We start from the raw sequence: 17,750 nt of genomic DNA on the forward strand, positions 1-17,750 counted from the left end.
TGGCATTGGTAATATTTATATTCAATGGTGCTGATATTAACTACTGAAATTTTGGTAAAATGACAACACTTGTGACTTCTGTGAAGATTATATTAATGTGCAACTGCTGGAAGACTTCATGACCGAGCTAACCCTGCTGTGCTGGGCCAGAGAAAGCGCACAAACATGAGGCATTCTGGGCTGCCCCTGTAGAGAAACCACTCTACCCAACAAAAATATTCCCCTACGCACAACTGAATTATTCATTACCTAAAATATTCATCATGAAACAGTTGTTGCTTTAAATAGCTTTCGATTTTAGTCAAGCAACTCAAACTGTCAGGTAAAAGTGAAAGAAATTAAAGCCATACAAGACACATGGGCAGAAAGTACTGGGGAAGCTCCCAAATCATAATTATTCTGTCCTTATCAGTGAACCGTGCAAACTGGGTTAAGTCCTATGGTGCACTATACAAATTGCAATTTAGTAAATGTTGGTACATAAATAACTGATTTTTACATTAAAGGATCTTTTGCAACTTAGTACGTGCCATTGAAAACCACAAAAGCAGTTGGTGAACTAAAATGAAAGCCTATGCACGATGAAAACAATCTCTGCTTCTCACACAGAAGACAAGTGTGCTTCTATTAAAAGCTACAGAGCGATGTGGGAGTTTGGCACTGGAAGAACACGTGGATTCTATTATGGGCAGTGTATTCGACAGTGGTAGCAGTACACAAACACACTATAGGGCTTGCTGACAAAAAACTGCCTCTCCTAGCAGCTACAGCACTTCAAAAGCTTCTGTAATTAGCCCGTAGTACATGAACGGAGAGAATTAGAATTCGCTTTCAAAAACTCATTCAATCCCCTTTCTGTAAAATGACCAGTGATCACTACAAAATGCAAATAACACTACTAAAACAAAGAGCAACGTTCCCCATACATTGCATAATCGGTCACGCCAAAGTTTCATAATGAATTGAAAATATAATTAACCTTCTGGTTCTCTTCACGTGTCGGTCAAAAAAAAAAAAAAAAAAAAAAAAAGTATTTCAATGAAATGTACTGTATTTTAGTTTGATAATATTTTGTATTTTTAGGGGATTTTACGGTACTAAATGATATTTACGCTGTAGTTATAATCCATTTATTCATTCTTTTGAGCATAGACCTGAAAATGAAATTTCCAACTTAAACAGGCAAATTAGAATTAGGTGATACGTTTTAAAAAGTTAACTCAGAATTTACGTCTATCATTATGAAAAATGCACAAAAATACTATTTTCAATTTTTATACTAAATATTAATTTTCAAAAACTTTAGTTTACTCTAAAACTGTAAGAAAAATCAAGCCTAAATCTAAAGTTGTTTTCCAAATTTGAGCTTGACATCTCAAAAAAATGAGCTTTCAGTAAGATTTTGTTTGGCTGAAGTACCAAATGTTTCCACTAGATGAAATTAGTCTTCCATTAATCTACAATTTTAGCCACGAGGAACACAAGTGTGACTTTTTTTCAGAACCATTTAACCTTTTTGAATCATGTCAAGCTTGTGTGTTCACATAGCAAGAGCCAAAACCTTCACCAAGTTTCGTACCATTCTGATGAAGTAAAATAATTCAAAAAAAAAAAGTGAAGTGCGCACTTCACTCGCACGATCAGATCATGATCTGGTGTTTTCCACGGCTCAGTTCACAGTGAACTCAATCTCTGCATGTGCTGCATATTTACATTGTTACGCATTATTTTCCACTTGCATTATTTCCCACACTCAAAAAAAAAAAAAAGAGCTTTTACTGTTGTTAATTTTACTCAAACCATCATTGTTCACATTACTTAAACTCATGTGAACTTTGTGAACTTAATTTAACCAAGTTGTTTTTTGTTCATACAACTAAATTGGTATTTGTACAAATTACTCAATATAGTTGTGTGGAAAAACTTGACGCTTCTTTAAGTAAATCCAACAATTTATTTTTTTTGAGTGTACATTATTGTGGGAAGATGATTACAGCATTACTGAAAACAAACCTGGTGTGATGTGTCGAAGTGTTTTTATGCCACTTTTTGGAGCTTTTTACAATGTGAAAAGAGCAGCCTTGACATTATATTAGATAGCTGCTTTTGCATTCCACAGAAAAAGCATCAAGCATCACAAGGGTGAGAAGACGGTTAATTTTTGGGTGAACTATTCCTTGAAATGTAAAATGCAGCGTAAACAGCAGCATCAGGCTGAAACGGAGCGTTCAAATCTGAAGCTCACCCAAAGGCTGTTAAGACAGCAGATGGGCACAGCAGCATGTTGCCATTGAAAAACACTCCCATGCAACCACAAACTGGTTTTGTGTGCTGTTGCACCAGGAAGACAAGTATTTGAGTTCAAAACAATCTGCAATTCACTTCAGCAACCCAACAGCAAAGGGGAATGAGAAAAGCCCTCAGGGTTTAGGATGACAACCTTACCAAACCTGTCCCATCACACGGAGAGCAGTGGAAAATCACTCACCCCCTTCAGAACAGACCTTGCACAACAAAAACTGGTGGCAATATTTTTTTATGAAGGCTTCGTACACATGCTACAAATCAAAAAATGACCTCATTCGGGTTTGATTAATACAGATAATTAAATATAACTTCCCAAATAAGAAGTACTGTATATTTACCATTGTTTAAATATTTGGATTTCATTATGGAATAAATGTGATTTTTTTTTTTTTTTAAATGAGAATTCAAAGAGCTTCATGCAGTTTATAGTGACCATGGTTGCAAAGATCTAAAAAGGACTGAAAAATATCACTAAGGAAACATAAATAGACCTCGGCTACATCTGAAAGCTTAAAAATGTTGCCATTCCAAGGTAGGAAGGCATCAAGGCACATCCGATTCCAATGTTAGCTTCACTTCCTGTCTCCTGAGATACCTTCATCTGATCGATTTTTAAAGGCAGCACAGATGTATCTTTCGCTGCCTTTATCCCAAAATCCTATGCATTCCATTCGGTGATAGCTGAGCTAGAATAAGCAAGATGCCGTCTGAAAGTTGCAGTTTCTGCTTAGTTTGTGTTAATTAATGTTTTTGGCCTAGTGAGAAGTTACTACTATAGTAATTAAATATTTGTTTATTTCTCACCAAAGCTAGCACTCTATTTAGCTTTAGTTCATTAAAGGATTAGTTCACTTCAGAATTAAAATTCACCCTCCCTCATGTCATCCAAGATGTTTATGTCTTTCTTTCTTCAGTAAAAAAGAAATTAAGGTTTAGAAAAACATTCCAGGATCTCCATATAGTAGACTTAACTGTGGTTGAAGGTCCAAATGTCAGTTTCAGTGCAGCTTCAAAGAGCTCTACATGATCCCAGACGAGGAATAAGAGCCTTATCTAAAAAAAAAATAATAATAAAAATTTAATAAAATTATATACTTTTTAACCACAAATGCTCATCTTGCACTCCTTTGCGATGAGCCACGTATTTCGTAATCATGTTGGAAAGGTCACGCGAGACGCAGGCGAAAGTACCACGCTAGGGCGAAAACATCTAATTTTCTCCATCGTCAAAATCCATCCGACATCATTGTTTTACCTTTTTTTGTAAAGGGCGTTTAACTTAGTCTTTGCACGTTCCCTTTGTAGACAGTGGATCGGTACTCCTGCCTACATCACGCGTGACCTTTCCAAAGGGATTATGTAATGTACATCACAGAGCAGTGCAAGACCAGCATTTGTGGTTAAAAAGTATATATAATTTTTATTTTTTTTAGAAAATGAGCAATGGTTTCTCTAGATAAGACTCTTATTCCTCATCTGGGATCATGTAGAGCTCTTTGAAGCTGCACTGAAACTGACATTTGGACCTTTAACCACAGTTAAGTCCACTATATGGAGAAATCCTGGAATGTTTTCCTCAAAAACTGAAGGAAGAAAGACATAAGCATCTTGGATGACATGGGGGTGAGTAAATTCAGGAAATTTTACTCTTTTACTGACTCAGAAGTCTGTCTGAAATCAGTTTCGTGAGGTACCTTTCTGCACAAACTCTGCCTGCAGAGTCATTGCCTATAAGGCAGTGAGACAACAAGCCCTAAGTCTTCAGATGCAGCCCTTATTACACATGCACTATATTCCATGTCTCATGAAGCCATATGATGACATTCTGCGAGGAACAGACTAAAATTTAAATCGATATAGACTGATAATCACGCCTTCTGCTGCAACACTCAAATCTCATTCTCCTTCCCACATTCATCACATTGCGACACAAAAGCAGTAATTGAGCTTTGCCATCAATGGTGTTAAACCTGGTAGGTGCATCACTTAATTTTCAGTTTCATAGCTTTGTCAGAGGGAAAGATTTTTAGTGAAAAATGTCCTCACACATCATCATATAGCTTCAAAGGACATGGAATATAGCATTGTTTAGACTATTCGTGCCATTTGACATTCATAGATGCATAAATATTCTTCAAAATCTTGAGTTGTACTAAAAAAGGGCATACAAGTTTGGATGGACATGCAGGTGTGTAAATAATGTTCATTTTAAGGTAAACAGCTACTTTAATAGACATTTGTACTTTCAATGTCTCTTTCAAAGACCATTTCAAAGGTGCCGACAGACACTCTGTGTGAAAGAAATGTAAAAAGCTGAGTAGTGGAAATGAGCGCAGTGGTCAAAGTAGGGTGCTTAAAGCCTTTGTGCGATGCACTAGGCACCAGGGCTGCTGAAAACAAAGAGGTGTCAGAGCCCCGCAGTGGACCTCCTCTCTTTGGTCTTTGGTTAGGTATGCTTTTCAGTCACGCACAGGCCTCAGCCCTCCCCCCTTCCTGTCCCCGCATTTCAATGTAAATGGGCCGATTGAATGGCCGCAGCTGCCCCATCAAAAGGACAGTGCTGCTAAAGGGCCCAGTCATTGAGATTCAGCCGAGCCACGCTTCCCCACCCCCACACATCACAAGAAGAGCCGAGCGGCAGCCAGCAGCCCGCAGGAAGTGCTCTTCAATTTAGAGAATGGCCCCATGTAAACCTGAGCAAATGTGATCCTGAAAGCAGCGCTCATGAATGAAATTCGTGTTCCTATGATATGTTTGAGAGGTGGTGCGGCAGGACACAAAAGTGGTGGCCGATTCTGGAGGACACGAAATGCAATTGAGGTAAGATTTTTTTTTCAATGGCTAAAATTATTTTGATGTCAAAAAAATACCACACAGATCTGATATAACATCTCTGATGTAACTGAACATTAAGCTAACAACGGCCTGTGCTGCTCGTACAGATGATGTATTACTCCGTCTTCAACACATCCAATCAAAACTGCCGTCTCCTGCTGCCCAATCCCGCCCCCTTCCCTTGTTCCAGACGCTACTCACATCTGCCCACAGCAGTGAATCTTCTGCATCCATACACAGCTCATTTACAGCTGAATTTCATTTGATCAACAGGGTATAAACTGAAATTCTTAAATACAATAATGGTGACCAAAATGCTCACGGTTATCAGTATTATCACGGTATTGTTAAAATGCCTGGGAATGTTTGAAAAGTACTGATACACACTGTATTCATTTGAGTTTTATATTTAAAACAAACAAACAACAAATTAAATTAACACCATGCACTTTTTGTTTGCATAAACATTAAAGGGCAATTCCACGCAAAGGTCATCTTTACTATGAAAAAAAAAAGTTTTAACCAAAAGAACAAAACCCTTTTTAAATTGTCCATTTAGGTCTGTAATATACTGTATTAATGTGCTCTAACAGAAATTTTAAGAAAATTGCCTTGTTTATCCACAATATATGTGGTAAGTAACAATGCTTAAATTAAATTTTCAACCAACCATATTTCATGCTTTCAAAAAAGGGATCAAAGACCCCATTTTTTAAACTTTAATTTTAGCAGTAAGCATTGTGTAGAAAGATGGATACATGCCTGAGAAATAAATACACTCATTTAGTCATAACAGCACTGCCTGATGAATTTATAAGGGCTAGAATAAAGAGGTCAGGACGCTTCAGTGCTCTGTCACGTCCGTAACGTTTTAATGATTAAGTTTATGTCATATAACAATTATAAATGCAAATAACTTGAAACTTTATATGCAAAGCTAAATTATGTTTATGCTTATTAGGATCAACAATTCATTTCACTACGTTGCTGTGAACAACCATAATAAGCGTTACGGACGTGACCGTTACGGACGCTTCATATTAAATCCTATGAGTTTGCTTCTTTATATTGCTATCATCTGTTTCAGGCTTACCATATCAGAACATACCCAATAATCGCAATACTCTTTGTGCTTTGTTAGTTTTAATATGAAAAAGGTTTAACTTTCAAATTCAGTCGATTTTATTATTTTTTTTTTTCAAAAATTAAACAATAGATGTCGCTCTTTAATAGCCTACGGCGTGTGACAGATTAGCTTCTGCAGCGCCTGTAAGCGGCGGATCAGGCGCACATGAATCGATCTTCTCTTCCTCTTGCCAGAGAACGAAATATGAACATCAAAAGGTAGGCCTATATGATACAGTACAACTTATAGAAGAGCATTGTGTCTCATAGGACACTTCCCTCGGGAATTGGGATGTCGCGTTACCTGTTGGTTAAAAATGAATAGCCTAGCCTATAATGATCACAATCCGCGCGATCAAACAAAATGAAAATAATACGATTGCAATAATTTTGACTTGAAATAAAGTTTGATCATTTTGACTCAAGACTCCGCTTTAAACTCTGAAAACTAGACGAAAAAAACCGTGTGGTCATTCATACACAAAACATAAAACTGACATGATTGCGATTGGCAATAGTGTCAATCGGTTCACCTGACTGTGGGGAAAACATGCGATTTTAAACTGCTTTATGATAAACATTAATATTTGTCAATGTATTTTAGCATGCAGTTCTGTAAGAAGGAAAATCATGGTCTCTAAATTGATTCTTGAACAACGCACATGCTTGTCAACATGAGAAATAGGTCTAATCTATAACCTTTTGCACTACAGAGTATAACGTTACATTTGTATAAAGTTTAGTAAAAAGTTGATCAATTGTGGAGTCTTACCATACTGGTATCCCAGATTTCAATATTTGGTGGTGTACATGCTTGCTTGAGGTCTCTGTGAAAGTTTTAAAGCAGTTTTAAACCAGTCTTCTGTGCCGCTTTCAGACCGGTCACATCCGTAACGGAAAACTGTCACATCCGTAACGTTGTTTTTTCCTCATTAATGCGAACACGAAAAATGAAATAAAATTATTATTTTATGCTCTGTGGAGAGCCAACCCTTCTTTATTCGGTGGGCAGTATTACTTTTGGTTTGCGCAATGTAATTCACAGAATTCTTAAAAAATATGTTGTCACCCAAAACTTAGTGACTTTTTTTGTCACGTCCGTAACGCTGTATATTTCCCTCATCTAAAAAATAAAACAGTTGAGTAGACTGACATTTTTCTAATGTCTGGACTCCTTTAGTAAGGGATTATGAATATATAAATAGACGGTTCAATATGTTGCTATTAAATGCATTCTTTGAGCATTTATATTTCAAGTTTTGACTCCAAATGTCACGTCCATAACGCTGGAATTGCCCTAAAAACTAACAACATGACCAAAATTAAATTTTCCAATAAGTTTAAATGGATTTTTCTTATCTAATTAAATGTAACTGTCACATTCTTACATTTAATAAATTAAATTAGAATATGAAGACACTATAGTTACCAATCATATGAAATCAGTAACAAAATTTGTCTTTTCAATGCAGAGGAAAAACATCTGAAGTGGCATTTAGATGCATTTACACTGTTTAATGCAGCTCAGAGGGCCATAAATGTATTTAACCTGCAGTTCCAAATGCATAATGTTTTAAAAACACTTTAAATATGAAATTAAAACTGCCAGTAGTTGGTGGCAAGTCACTGTTAATGAGTGAGACATTTGAGTAACTCATTCAACCGATTCGTCCAAATAGCTGATTATTTCAGTAACAAATCATTTGACTTTCTTAAGGAGTCATTGAATCATTCATTCAACAGAGTTGTTAAAAAGGATTGATTTACTCAGTAACAAAACACCACTGTGTGTTGCTCAGAGACGTAAACAGTGCTGTGGGATTGTTTGCAACTATTTTCGTTGACGAAATAGAGCAATACAGGCAACATTGAGTCTAAAATCTTTTTGTTTATCAAACTGTTGTATAAAAACAATCACATTTGCAATCGTGCTGATAATTGGAAAATAACATGGATGATTGCCTAACTTTATCGTATGATATAGCCTGAAAGACAAATACTCCTACAGGGGAATTTGTACTATATTTTACTAGAGTAGATCATGCAGTAAAAGTGTGCACACTAAATGAGCATGCGCAGTCTAACGCTAATCATGTTTTTGTTTAGTTTTTGCAAAGTAAAGGACAAACTCGATAATGTCAGATCACACATCATTTATGATATTGTCGTAGACGACAATTATTGCACACGCTACTACGTTAGTGTGCTTACCCCATTTAGCAAGACTGGTTAGTAAGATTTAGCCTTAACCCACAGTATTTTCAGGTTATTTATATGACAATGTGTAGTAAATTACCTATAAAATCAGTTAGTTTAGACTTGAGTGAGGTGAAACCAGAACAAAGCAAGTTGTTAGCTAGGTGCATTTAATTGTATATGGTAGAAAATTAGACTATTAGTTCAAATAAACTTTTTCATACTAATTTTTAATATTGATTATTAATTAAGATATGCACCAAAATTATGATCAGGTCTAGCAAAGAAACATTTTCTTACAAAGCTATGAAATCACATTTTTTTGCAAAGAGGGCAAGAAAGGATTACAGTGAGAGTGGCAGGTAATTTATTGTCAGTATTGGGCTTGCAGATAACACGGGTAGGGTACTTTTTACTGTTTATGTCGATAACCACATCTGTCAGCCACCACTGAAGACCATTTTTGACCCAGGAAAAACCCTGTTATTATCTAAATTGTTTTCATTTGCAGTTTCATGTTTACATTAGCTTATTTACAAATGCTAGAAATTCGATCCGATTTTTGTTCTGACAAAAACGACATACAGGCTGAGTGAAAATGTGAAATTCCACTCTCTGACAGTAGATGGCGCTTATGGAACAGCAGGAATAGAGCCTTTCCTGGTAACCTCTATAAACAAACCAGATCTACGCTTATAAACACTGCTTTATTAGGCATTACACATAGGGAAGATGCCATTGAAAGGTTTTTGAAGACGGCTAGTCCCCTTCGGAGATGTTTTTATAATTCGTTCATTCATATAATTTCCCCCAGCACTCTTGTAAAACCTCACAGCTTTCCCCATGTTTACACTCAAAAGGAAACCTGCACTGCATGTTACACCTGCGTGAGAATGTTGCTAACTTTGCTTAAACCTGGACAGTAGCCTACTTATTTACCATGTGTTTTTCAAATTGCGGTAACCAAATACAGTTATAATCATTAAAATATGAAACGCAATACTAACGGTCAGGAATTTTATCATGGTTTATCATCAAACTGGTAACCGTTTCATCACTAAGATACAAAACAGGTTTATCCTGTTCCGTGTGAATGAAATATAAGTAAATTAAAGTGATAGTTCAACCAAAAATGAAAATTCTGTCACTTACTCGCCCTCAAGTTGTTCCAAACCAAACTATGGAAGACTATTCTCCATACTGTGGAAGTAAGCAGGGCCAATCAACTGTTCGTGTACCACATTCTAGTATTTGATTTGTCCATGAGAGTTGTTTGCAGTCTCTAATGATAAGATTTCTGCAAGTTTGTTGTCATAGGGTTGTATTTTTAAAATACATAAAGTTCACCCAACTCTGTTTGTTTGTTGTTTTAATATTATATTTAACATTCAAGGAAAGGAAATATTTTGTTGTGTAATGAAGCTATGATAAGATTTAACAGTACTGTAGACTAAAAGCATACTATCATGCCTATACCCAGGTTTAAGAGAGATAAGCCTCGGTTCAATAAGAGCTGATACTGAAAGATCAAAAGAAACCACTGAGTGATAATATACAGAGAGAAGAAATGCGGCAAAGGAGAGAGCAGGGGAGAAAGAAGCGTCTCCTTTGATGTATGAGAGTTGGGGAGAAATGTTATCAAACGCACTGCAGTGGAAGCACAACCTGTGCCCAAGAGAAGAGGCGTCAGGCTGAGAAACATTCAAACCCCAAAAATCAAGCGCCCCGTCCCAGGTGTTTGTGGGTGGATGCATGCATTTGTGCATTTCCAAAGGGAGAGAGAGGGATTCAGAGGGGTTCACATGGCAGTATAGAGGGGTCTATAAAACATTTACACCGCAAGAGAGAAGTGAAACGTGAGAGTAGAGAGTGAGCGTTCCTGTTTACAGATACTAACACACTATGCAATGAGGAAGGGGAAGGCCAGAGGAAACCAGCACACAATAATGTCATGTGAGTAGCGGCCTAAACTACTACAGTCCACCTATAGCACTTCTAACCGAGGGGAAATAAGTCTAAATCCACTTTAATTCTGTTAAGTGAGTAGGGCTGCAACATTAAATATTTTAACACAAATATTTTGGCATTCAACATTAACTGGGCTTCTTTTCTACCGCACTCCATCTGTTTGATGTGCATAAGAGTGTCGTTAAATGAAGTCTGTGAGGATTTGCATGGTCAAGATGAGCCTTTATATTGAAATGTATAGATGGGTCATTGACGAATAAGGTTTTTAAAAGTGTATTTTAAAAAAAAGGTTATTTTGCATCCTGCCCAATGTTGTCCTACAAACAATGTTCAATTGAAGGCTATGAAAACAAACATAGTGAATATAATCATACGTAAACATTACAATGCTCATGATATCTTTCGTTAACTCAACAATAAGTAAATCCACTTCACCAGCTAATTACTCTTCGACAGCGATGCCACAGAAATATACAGAGCTGCTGCGAAAACAGTAAAACTTTACAGTTACTGCTATGATAAAAAATATACTTATGGCACATTTAATGTCCAACAACAATTGTTTCAGCAAAAAGTATATTTCAGTCAGAATTATTTAATTATTATCTGTGTGGTGTGGCGGCGCTTGTTTCTCTAAAGACTGAAGTTTAGCAGAGACTCGCTTATGCATGGCTTGTCCACTCCTGACAGCAAAATGGAAATATTTGCATGATTTTTAACATTTACAGATAGAGAATATATCTGTGAAATTAAAGTTTTGCACTGAGGAAAACAAGTCTCACAAATTTAACTGCACAAGTAGCCTATATGTCACATGTTTAGGATTATGCAGCTCACTCCCTGTCCTCCACCATTTTTCAGATGTGCTTGTAATATTAAAATACTGTATATTGCCAAACGGTATTGCTTCATTCTATATTGTTTATAAAAATATATATTGATATACCATACAAACCCGATATTTGAATACACTCAGACCGACTAATTTCAATACAAAAACCATTTAAACGATTTGCAAGACTTCTAAAGTTTATGAATAGAATACCACATGTGCCTAAAGAAAACCAGAAGTAAACAATTGAGGATGTCAAGAGATTTCCCAATCACAGTTTTACACAAACACAATATAGAAATTTTCTGCCCAGAAATATTATGCAGCTATGTGCACACACGCACACACACACACACACACACACACACACACACACACACACTCTCTCTCTCTCCACTGACAACAAGCATGTTTGAATTCAGAGAGCTCCGGTGTGATATTCTGCTCAAAGAAAAGTGTAATGCATCAAGCCTGCGTTCATTCCCAAGGCTGCTAAATCTGCCAGCAAACTGAACCATAATCAATCTAAACATCTACAACTGTCTACACATATAAAAAATTCTCTGCTCCGCATTAATGTCTGGACTTGGGATAGTACAGGATTTTTTTCTTGTTTTAATGGGAAAACATAAGCTGGAAATGTTGAAGAGTAGCTACATCTCTACATTTTAGATTTTGGGAGAAGCTTCTTGCTTATTATCAGTTTTTATAAATGTAAAAAAGATTAATTTTACCAGCAATGTGAAGATTTCTTTGAAGAGATGGCCATGAATCTGATTTTCATCTTATTTTGGCCGATCTCTATTCCAGACTTGCACACAAACTGCACTGCAGTCATTTCCCAAAATGTAATTTGTGTGGAAATATTACAAAGTCTGTAAATAGGACGTCAACACAGGCCAGAAATGGAACATGCTGAAGACAGATGCAAAGACGAGAGAAGAAAGAGGAACAAGGAACAACAACCTCACTGTCACGATTCTCGAAATATTGGAAGAAAAACATAAATATTGAAGTTTATAATGCATCTCTGATGGGATCTGACTTCTGTTTATAAGCACAGCGCTGCTTTGTTTACAGCGGTAACCAAGAAAAGTAAATCACTGCTCCTCCATAAGTGCCACCTACTGTCTGAGAGTGAATTTGCATTTTCATTCAGTCCTTCTGATGTTTTTGTTTTGTTCAGGTGTCTCTTATGTAGCAATATTTGACAAATCTAAAGTCAGACCATTCTGTTTTTGCTTTGAATCCTGAAATTATACCATCAACCTTCTTTAAAAACAACTGCTCATGTTACATGCCTGCAGCATCTTTGTTTGGATTGTGATTAAAATGCAGTGGTTGCCTCGAATTTCAAATAGCTAGAGATTTTTTGTTGTTGTTGTCGTTTAAGGCCAGTTTGGCCGGTTATAAAGCAAATAAATTTGCTTGAAGGGCAGGATCAGCAACCAGTATTGAAAACGGTTAATTTGCCAGTAAAAAAATAATAATAATTGGAATCAACCAATAAAAATCATGACCGGTGCATCCCTATTTGTTTGAATTTATTACAGTGGGTACACTACAATTTCTGGGCTTAGAAGATTTACAAGTAAACAATGCAAAATATTGTACCTGTTGGGAGAACTCCCAATGTTCAAATGAAGAGTTCAGATGCAAAGGCCGCTAAACACCACCACCGTCAAAAATTCGATAATTATTTTATTGAGCGAATGCTCTCTGCACACAGTATGTGTTCATCAAATACTTTCGCTTCGAATCTGCTAAGTCCCAGCATCAGCCCATTCAGAAACAGCGGTTCGTTGGCAGAAACCACTAAACACCACTTCCCTTTGTTAGTGATGCCTCTAAATCCACAGAAGAACAAATCGGAACACGTAAATCGAATCGCATGATTTCACAATGAATGTCGATATGTGTATGAGCTGCTTTTAACAAGTTTTTTTTTTTTTAAATCACGTTTTGTCCATCATTACAATGACAGGATTTCATGAAAAAACAAAAGTGTTCCTTTTGCTGCTGTAAAACTGACAGAATCGGACATTTTAATACATCTTGTTGTCCAAAGAGGTGGACTTAAGAGTTATGGGAAAAAAACACATGGACATAACTGGTTTTGCAGCAAAAGAGTCAAATTTGTTAAATACCAATGTATTGACTAAAGTGACATTATTTAAAATAAGGCATTTCAGTAACTGACCAATAACCTTTCCATTTACATTAAAGTGAAATTACTGAACCTACACTTCAGAGCCTGATTACAAAAAAAATGCTAATTTAAAAGAAAACATGTCAGATGGACTTTGGCCACGTGTCCACTAAAGCGTTTTTTCAAGCGGCTAAGCGTACTTGTCCAATTGTTTCAATGGGAGTGCCACGTTTTTTAAACCCCAGGAGCGTAACAAGGCGCTGAGCATCTTTTTCACTCTGAAGTACTGAGTGCTCACACTAGGCGTTTTTTAGCAGAGCGTCTAGCGTTTTCAGCTTTGGTGGACACGGCCTTAGAGGTTTTTGCATCTGAACTCTTCAAATAAAAATTACACATATTGTACTACTGTATAACCTGAAGACCATATGAAGAGTTTGGTTCCAAAACACTATAAATCCATTCTGACTAATTTGAGTAAAAATGTGTTTTCTTTACCAAGAAAATGGCAAGATGAAAACCACTATTTTCTGTTTCAATCTTTCACATAGCATCTTTTGGTTATAAAACATTAAAAATTCAAATCTATTTTCAAAGGTTTATTATAAAACAGATTATTTTTCACACATTTTTTTTTCCAAAATGCAATTAATCCATCAATATAAAAGTTATTTTTCATATTGAAAATACACAACAAAGTAAGTTGATTCACTTATATGACAGCCTCTGAACTTTGACAATATTAATCTTATATACAGGCATTTGACTAAAAATACATTCAGTCGCCGCTGCCAAAATGAACTCAACGAGTCATCTTGTTAATGCTATGAATTAATTGTGTCTCCGTTACTGATTAAAGAGTATCTGGCGCCACTGCACAGTTAAAATAAACACATTTGCCGAGCACATTGGTATTAAAAACGGCTTTTAAAAACTGTTCATGATTCAGTTTTGGGGACCGTGACAGAAGTTTGATGCTGTCGTGGAACAGGCAACAGCTTGACCGAGTGCCTCATCTTCAATGTAAATTATTACATTTCGATGACTTGCGTTTCTTCCCCACCGCAGAAACCACCACAGGTTCATCAATGCCGTCAAAATTATTAAATTTTTTCTGTTTTTGTTGACCACAAAGCACAAAGTAGATAAGGAAAACTAGGATGCCGGGTGTATTCAGAGCGCCACCATTACTGTTTACAGTGTGTGGAATGGTGCGCTGTGATTGGTTGAGCGGATATATCGCATTCTGCAGAAAAAGGAGACTGGCGTTTGTCGCGTTTTGGAAAGAAAGGGAGAAAACATGACAATAACACGATGGACATCGCATTTTGTGCAAGATTAATAAATGACTTTTCAATACCGACCAGATACAATACTGATTTTGGCGGAAACTCAGTTTTTTAAATGCTGTTTATTGCATTTTGGAACCAAACTCTTCATACGATACTGCCTATAATTAGCAACAACACTGCATATAATATTCAATAAATTCTGAAAACTAGGTCAATAATGACACATATTGTGATAAGTAACAGTACCTCTGTACCGTGATTTTCTTGCCGAGACCCAGTCGCAAATAAGATAACATCCTGAGAGATATTTTGCAGACATATAATTTCCAATTTTTTTGTTTTTTGTTTTTTTCCCCCAGGCCTGGAAATGACTCTTTTTCCTGATATTTCAAGATTTCCCACTTGAACCCTGAGAACACCAAAGCTCAAATCATCATGTAGACACTAACTAGTAACAATCAAAGCACTCAAAGAACAGCTGCCTCCAAACTATTAGACAACTACAAACCAATTGGCCTGGAAGCACATTCACATACGTTTACAAAATACTCGTTTTGAGGTAGAACATTATTAATGCGCCATCCTTAAGGAACCGTTCATGTTAGCAAAGAGTAACGCTGATGAGGAATGCTGGGTCAAAAAACATCAAGTCTTTGCAGACCTAAATATGGGGACCAAGCAAAGCATGTTCCATGAGTCACAGAATTAGCCTTCAAAAGGCTGCAGTGAGAGAGGCAGAGCAAATAATTAGGATCAAGTGTGACTGCCATCATAAATGCAAGGAAAAGCTTTCTGAAACTCCCAGTAAAAGCATTCCTGACCCCACACCCCAAGCAAAAGTCCATTTCCCCTCTCTGCCAAACAATAACTCTAGACACACAGGCCTGACAACCTCACACCTACGGATCTTCAGGTAAATCCCGATTAGTGCTCTTAAACCATCTTCTGGTAAACAGTCTAACAAGAGTTTTACGGTTGCGTAAAAGTTGTACTCAGAAGAATTAAACAAACGTGAGGAAGGGAGGGATGTGAAGTGGCAGCAGAATACGTGAAGAAGAGAGGGAGAGAGAGTGTGCTAACGCCCCAACACCGCCGCAGTGTTCTTCCACTGCACCAGCTCTGTTTACTTCAACACAAACTTTCACAGATCCTCCAGATCACCCTTTAGAGAAGCATTGCTTCAGTGCAACTCCTCTCTGAAGTAAACAATCACAACACTAAATGCCTAAACAAGCACATCAGCCAAATGTGTTTCAGAGCCTTGGCTCACACCACATAGAAGATACTTTTCATGCTGTGGTCCTGAATCAAAAATAAGACATTTAATATGCATTATTTGTGGTGATTTGATGCCTTCACTGACCCTGGGTGAAATCTTTATAATATAATGTTATAAAAGTACTCTCATGCTGTGGTCCTGAATCCAAAATAAGACATTTAAAATATGCATTTTCTGTGGTGATATGATGCCTTCACTGACCCTAGGTGAAATCTTCATGATGTTATGTTATTAAGAGTACTTTCATGTTGTTGTCCTGAATCAAAAATAAGACATTTAATATGCATTTTCTGTGGTAATATAGTATGATTGCAGCACTGCATCTGCCTTCACTGACCCTGTGTGAAATCTTTATGATATTATGTTATAAAAGTACATGTTTTGTTTATTGACAGAGTCAAATTCTTCAGTTAAGCATATAGGAATTGACAACCAACCCAAAACTGAATTCATATTGCCAACTAATCATCATAACAGAGTGTTGCAGTGATCTAATATTTATAAACCAACGCAAATTCTTATTATAGATATCTCCATAATCCCTGCAACTATATCAGCACATAAAATCAATGTGAAGTCAACAATATTTGCCCTTGAAACACATATATTAAGCTGCCCATCCCAGAGGCTGATTTCTGCAGGGCAGCTGAGCCTGTCTGGCCGTATCCGATTCCCAGAGAGAGAGCGACAACATGACGAGGATTATTTTCATTTCTCCAGCTTCAGTGATTACAAACCTCCCCCATTATAGGCCTGGAATGAATCTATATGCACAGCCTAACAAAATAGACAGAGATTTTCAGCAATACGCAAACATTTCCTCGACTTCAGGGTGGGGGAGGGACACAAACTCCCGTTAGCAGCGGGGCTAAAGCCGTTAGCGGGCTAACCGTGAAAGTCGACGCCTGAGAGGACGTGCAGACGGTTTTCCGATACCAAATGGCTTCTAAAAGAGGACAGAGCTATTTTAAAAAGCTTACCTTCTTTAAAACGTGAGCTACATCTACAAAATCATACTTGGTATTCCTTCCCGATGCTTGTTTTTCCCATTTGAGGCCTTCTGCTTCAGCAAGCTCCGATGCGGGAACATCCGAGGCGCGCGACGCTCATCTCAGTCCGCGCTCGCGCCAGCGTGCTAAGCTAATCACTGATTACCTCCTCCAAAAAATGCGATGATTAAAATCTCTCCGATAAACTGGTAGAGGAAAGGGTTATGAACTCTCCATCCGTCCCTTTAAAAGTCCACGGGTCTCAGTAACGTAAAGTTTGCTGATTTGGCTTGATTTCAGGTGTAAAAATAAAATTCCGCTTCAAGTTAATCCTCCACGTCCGACTCCTTCCGAACCGTTTCGATCGGCCTTTGACTCGCGCTGACGAAGAGCGGACGCGAGGAGTTGATACGCGGATTGTGATAGGCTGACGCGAATGGGCGGTCACTGTTTGTTCCCCGTTGCAACGGTGAAACTGGCGCCATTGTGGCTCTTCCGAAGGAAGCTTCCATGTTGTTTTCTTTGGCGACCTCGAGCCAAAATGGCGTAGACAGTGGCATGTTTTTGCGAGCTCCATTTAGGTGAGAGGAAAATGGAGAACCTGTGTGGATGTATATATGTAGCAAAGTTGAGTGAGGTTTTTAAGATACTGTTGTCCAGTCTTAATTCAGACAGATCTGAAGCAAGCGAAACGCATCTATACTAAAATCTAAAGCTTGTTCGAGTTATAAACTGCTTGCCGATGACTGATCGTAAAGCACGTGCTGCTTTCATTGACTGT

The 17,750-nt window shown here is 37.3% G+C and overlaps 1 protein-coding gene across 4 annotated transcripts in view; it reads right to left on the reverse strand.

Annotated features, from left to right (window-relative positions):
* ankrd11 (ankyrin repeat domain 11) overlaps positions 1-17,750 on the reverse strand; it is a 134,084-nt gene that overhangs the window by 111,433 nt on the left and 4,901 nt on the right. For 2 of the 4 annotated variants that reach the window (XM_067400216.1, XM_067400213.1), the window contains exon 1: positions 16,961-17,714. The exons of the other annotated variants lie outside the window; for them this stretch is intronic. The gene's annotated coding sequence lies outside the window, so the exon portion shown is untranslated. Of the gene's footprint in view, positions 1-16,960; positions 17,715-17,750 lie in introns of those variants that run through there. 4 annotated transcript variants of the gene reach the window in all.

Source organism: Chanodichthys erythropterus, chromosome 11 (assembly GCF_024489055.1).
Source record: "Chanodichthys erythropterus isolate Z2021 chromosome 11, ASM2448905v1, whole genome shotgun sequence".
Lineage (NCBI taxonomy): Eukaryota > Metazoa > Chordata > Actinopteri > Cypriniformes > Xenocyprididae > Chanodichthys > Chanodichthys erythropterus.